This window comes from Myodes glareolus, chromosome X (assembly GCF_982192425.1).
Source record: "Myodes glareolus chromosome X, mMyoGla1.1, whole genome shotgun sequence".
NCBI classification, from domain to species: Eukaryota; Metazoa; Chordata; class Mammalia; order Rodentia; family Cricetidae; genus Myodes; species Myodes glareolus.
In genome coordinates, this window is record NC_142053.1 from 65,776,752 (window position 1) to 65,782,105 (window position 5,354).

At 39.5% G+C, this 5,354-nt stretch overlaps 1 pseudogene; it reads left to right on the plus strand.

The window, feature by feature from the left end:
* The first annotated feature begins 2,019 nt into the window (after positions 1-2,019).
* Positions 2,020-2,503, plus strand: LOC125389253 (ras association domain-containing protein 3 pseudogene; annotated as a pseudogene).
* The last annotated feature ends 2,851 nt before the right edge of the window (positions 2,504-5,354 follow it).

Genomic DNA, 5,354 nt, shown 5'->3' on the forward strand with positions numbered 1-5,354 from the left:
ACTTTGCTGGTAGGCCACAACCTTGTGTTGTTGATACACAGATTAATGGAGATGGATTACATTAAGATGTAAGAGTTAGCAAACAAGAAGGTGGAGCTAATAGGCCAAGCAGTGATTTAAATAATAATAACAACTGCCTAAGTGATTAATTTGGTAAACTGAAGCTTTCATTATATTTCATATGAAGTATAATCAATAATTTTTACAAATATCAATTTTGATATTCTTCACTTGGTTGAAGAGATGTTAAGTAAGCAGTTACACTGTAAAATTACTTTTCACAAATCCTATTTCTATCTTCTTCTATCTACTCTTTGAAAGGAAATGACCATTACACTGAATGCTTTCTCAAGAAATGTAAAAACTTTTCTTTACCTTTTTAGAGAGATTTTCTGCATAGTTCATCTAAAAATTAGTCCATATAGAAGGTACCTCTCTTGACATCACCCTTATTTACTTATTTTCCATGTACTTATATTAATTTTGATTCATGAATATTTATTTCTATCCTAAACAACGATCTAAGGCTACATTATTCATTATATTCTCTGTGTTGCTCCAACTTTGGTCTTTAAATACTCTTACATTTGGAGTTTTGCCTTTTGATATATTCCTTATTTAGTTGTCTTGACTTATTTTGATCAATGAGTACATTTTACCATTGAATGGTACCCTAGGCTTAGCATCTACATTCCCTGTTCCACTAAAAGGACCAATTCTCAAAGGGCTACTCACTCTTCAAATGTAGTTACATGTAAAAGAGTATCTGAGCATTATGGATGCTTTGCTACTGAATTATCATTTATTTTGAACCCATGAAAGAACAGAGAAATTTGCCTGTGTATACTAACTTGTGTTTGTATAAATGTGCATTATATAATTATGTACATGTTCATTAAGTTAAACTTGAATTTATGCTAAATGTTCAGGATTTTAATTCATTATCAGAAATATTATTCTAGTCTTCACCATTATTTATTTGTAAATTGAAACTCCAGCAGTGAGAAATCTGTTTTCTACCATCTGCCACTCACTTACTTATTAATTTCCAACACACATGGAAAACAATATCAAAATTCTTAACATGTGCCTCAGTGTGAAACTACTTTATCAATTGTATCATAGTGGTTTTGCTTCATTTCTTTTTCTTTAGTATTAGAAAATGTTTTCATTTATACAGTTGAGCACCTATTTTCTCATTAAATGATGTTTAATAAATATTTTTAAAAGAATTACACTACCAAATATATTTTGTTTGCAGAATATTTTGTCCTTTCCTTGACAAATTTGGCTTACCGAAAAGAAAGTGCTACTGAGACCTATAGTCCAAAGTTTATGAGATTTCATTTAAATCCTAAACGGTCCCCACAAGGTCTATGTTTGATAGACTTAATTCATAATTTATTCTACTAAAGAATTTTACAGACTTTAACCAGTGGGATGTCTTCAAATCATTGTGAGCATAGAATTAACAGGAGTGACAACTGACCTTTTCTTGTTATCTTGTTGTCTACTATAAGAAAAATTAGTACTCTCTGCTCAATGTTTCTTTACATATTACAATTCCAAAACAAAGAGATCAGTTGATAAAGAACTAAAATTTGCAAAACTATGAGCTAAAATAAACATTTATCTGTACAAGTTGATTATCTCAGGTATTCATCATGATAATAAGAGTGATACTGTATAGAGTAGGATAGCCTACTGGCTTGGGAGTCGTGTGCACTGGGAACACCAGTGGCAGGCAGTTGTGGCACCTGAGCCTGGCCACCTGCTCCCCTCGGAGGCCCCCTATGTGTATCTGGACCAGCCCCACAAGCAGCGGCTACAACAGTCTTGAGGAAGACACGGAGGACTCTGGCTTCACTGCCAGGACATCTTTCTAATGGAGAGCACCTTGGGGCAAGTCCTAATCTGTTCAGCCAGATGAAAGAGAAGGAAACTCACAATTACCTCAGCGATTAGGAAATCAGAGAGAATGTCCATAAGTACTATTTAGCTCTCACAGATAAGTTGAAGATGACCTTGAATTCAAATGGGATTTACACTGGCTTCATTAGGGTGCAGATAGAACTCTGCAAACTGAGCTGGACCTTACCCAACTCTAGGAGACTCCCACCGAATAGCAGAGGTTGTATGAAGACACTTCATATCACCAGTACAAACACCGTGGGAGAAGTAATCAAGAACTTGCTCAAGAAGTTTCTAGTGATGGAGAGTACGACTTTATATTTGTTGTCACAGGGAAGACCACGTGTATGCCTGCGAGCTCTCCAACCAGGAACACCCACTCTACCTGCGTTTGGTATCAGGACCCAGAAACAACCCACTTAGTTTTGTTCTTCGAAAACCTATAATTGGAGAGTGGGAAGCCTTAAGTCTACCAGAGTTGCAGAACTTCTTGCCCATATTGGACAAACAAGAAGATGAGCAGGCACAGAGCCTGAAACGGCTCTTTATGACCAATAGGCAAAAGCTGGAGGAAGCCCTGGGTGAGGTGTGAATGCACCACTACTGCGAAGGATTTCCTATCAGAAAGGTACAGTTTGGACCCATGAAAGAGCAGCAGTGCCTGTGGTCAGAGAGCAGTTTTTGTGCCACACCATTCTAGGATCTTTCTCTTTTCTCTCTAGACACAGTTCTCAAAGCTTGCTCACACAGCGTCTTCTATCCCACGAATTGCATAAGTGACTCTGTAAGTTTGTTCTGTTACGGCATGGTGATGTCACCTCTTAAAAGTCGTGAGCCTGTGGCCATCTGGCACATCGGGAGCCTGAATTCTGGGTTGATTTCCCCTGTTTTTTTCTAATTACTTTGATAATGGCATTTTTGTTAGGTTTCAGTGTATGCAGATGTTAACAAGCAGTCTTTGAATACTTGTACTCTTAAGAAATTATCTGCTTGGTTTTCTTCTGTCAGAACAATTTGTCACAATGATGTGAATGGCACAGAAATTTAGGAACTCTGGGGGATTGGTAAAATATTCTGAAAGAATTTTGACAAAGAAAATAAAAAGCATGTTGGGAAGATAAAGGGGGAGGTGAGAACCCACTGCTAGGGATGGTGGCATGGCTTCTGAGTTAGCAATAGAGGAGGAAGGTGTATTTGTTTTTAATGGAATTAAAAGCATTTAAAAACATTCAGGGTTGTTGTTAGGTCATTTTAAGATTGCTTGATTTGCTAGTGGTATAATGTGGTGTCAAAGCACACGAGCTAGAAGCAAAACAAAAGGAGGGATCCAGGAACTGCAGCTGACCTATGGTGAATTTACCCTTGACTGAGGTGATCCAGAGGTAGGCTCCCTGCAGCTGGCCCTGAAGTGATTCAGAGGTATGCCTCTTGCTCCTATGGTTGGACCAGGACTCTGCTGCTGTGGAATGGATTATCTCTGGGTATAACTTCTCTGTGTAGGTATGGGCTGACCAGGACTGATTCCTGTTAAATGTAGTTTTTCCCTCCAGAGGTTGTTCTCAGAATTTAAAAGGAGTTTAGGTAAGGACAACTGTTTACCACTCTGCTGTTTGCTAAAAGTTTTATCAAGTCCAAGACTCACAGCAAACTTTGTGACAATGGTTCACTTTGAAGGACCCCAACTCATTTTAGCCACAGTTATGTCATTTTGTAAAGAAGCTCAGTTCAGAGAAGGGCCCCTGGAATGCTGAGCAAAGCAGGATACCTGAGGTCAGAACGAGGACAGCCTTGTCAGGCTGCAGGACAGGGGATTTATGGTCAGACATCTGGCGAGATATCCAGGACAGCCTTATCAGGATGCAGAACAGGGGATTTATGGTCAAGACATTTTGGCCTGAGTGGAAACAAAGACTTCAAAAGACGACCATATGTGCTTGAGATAGGGTCTGGTCAGTTATCTGGTTTCTTTGATCCAGGCCAAGGACCACGAGGCCTGCCCTCAAATTCACCCCTTGCCTCATTCAAACTGGCCAATGGGACCCCTGTAACCACGCTTTTGCTTCTGTAACATTGCTTCTGCCTCTATAAAGATACCCCAAGATGTAGCTCGGGGTGCTCAGTTCTCCATGTGACTGAAGCACCCACAGGCCTGTGAACATTAAAGTTTGCCTCTTGTTCTTGCATCCAGTGGCTCTCGGACCTGGTTCTTGGGCACGGGTCTCCACGCGTGTGAGACACCCTCCGGGTGCTCTTTCACACTTCACCCTTTCTTCTGCCTTCCCTTTCTCCTGCCCCCACCACCTTTTGGTGTCCCCTCATCCCTCTCCAAAGTTCTTACAAAGTAGGGACCAGGTATGCTGATTAAAGGCTGAGTCTTCCACATCCTTGCCTCTCAGAGATTTGTCGAAGGCCCCAAGGAAGGAAGCCCACCCACAACTTACTGCACAACAGGTCTTCATTATGGAATTATTTTACCAGAAGTATGCATGTTCCTCCCAACCAAAGAAATGCATATGCAATAGAAGGCTTCCTAAAGGTGGGAACAGTTGCCTCATTTTCTGCAGCAGCTTACAAATCAGACAGCAGTGGTAACAGCATGCTTGGCTTGTGGAGAAGCCTCACAGTCAGTCTGGTTTTTGTCTAGATAGATTTTGTTGTTTTTTTAATAAATTCCCAAGGAATTGTAAACGTGGTGAAAATTAAAAATTCTTTTGGAAATTCCAAAGTGACCCATCTCTTTGCCTTTCTATGAACGATGTCTTTGATTGAGTATCTGTCTATTCATGATGGCTTTCCTGACTTGTCAGACTATCATCCTGTGGGAAGCAAATCCAATTGTGGGTTATGTTCCACAAGCTCAAGAGACGATCGGATCTTGTAAGCTATTAGGAATAGTTAAAAATAGAAATAAAACAAACATAGTAGAACTAACTATAAAATATGAATGTCATATCTTGTTTACTTTTGCTTGTAATTCCTTTTCAATGCATCACTGAGGTTTTAGTGACATTGTCACCCAACACTTTACCTTTGTTGTTAAGAGAATACCTTCATGGTTTCTGTGCTGATTTTTCTATTCTGGTAATGGCTTTAGTGTGTGTATGCTTTAGCCAACCACCTGATCTACTAATTAATCCTCCATGTATGTTTAGAGTTGCTGAATGAAGCATTAGTTTCTCAGGTTAAGACCCTGTTAGAACCTGAAAGTTGTAGCTGATGGCTATCTGTGGCATTTGCTATCTGTGATTTTCTTTTTTTTACTTGAAGTAGACTGTGTGATGAAGGAATCCTCAGGTGTATTTATTTGAGCCTTGCTCACTGCCATGTGCATTATACCTTGTGACTCAGAAATGTAAGTGTATTGAAGATCTGTCAGTTTCGGGTTCCTGAAAATTGCTGTTCTCTCTTAAACACCTGTTGCTAGAGCAGCATTTTTAAAGCAT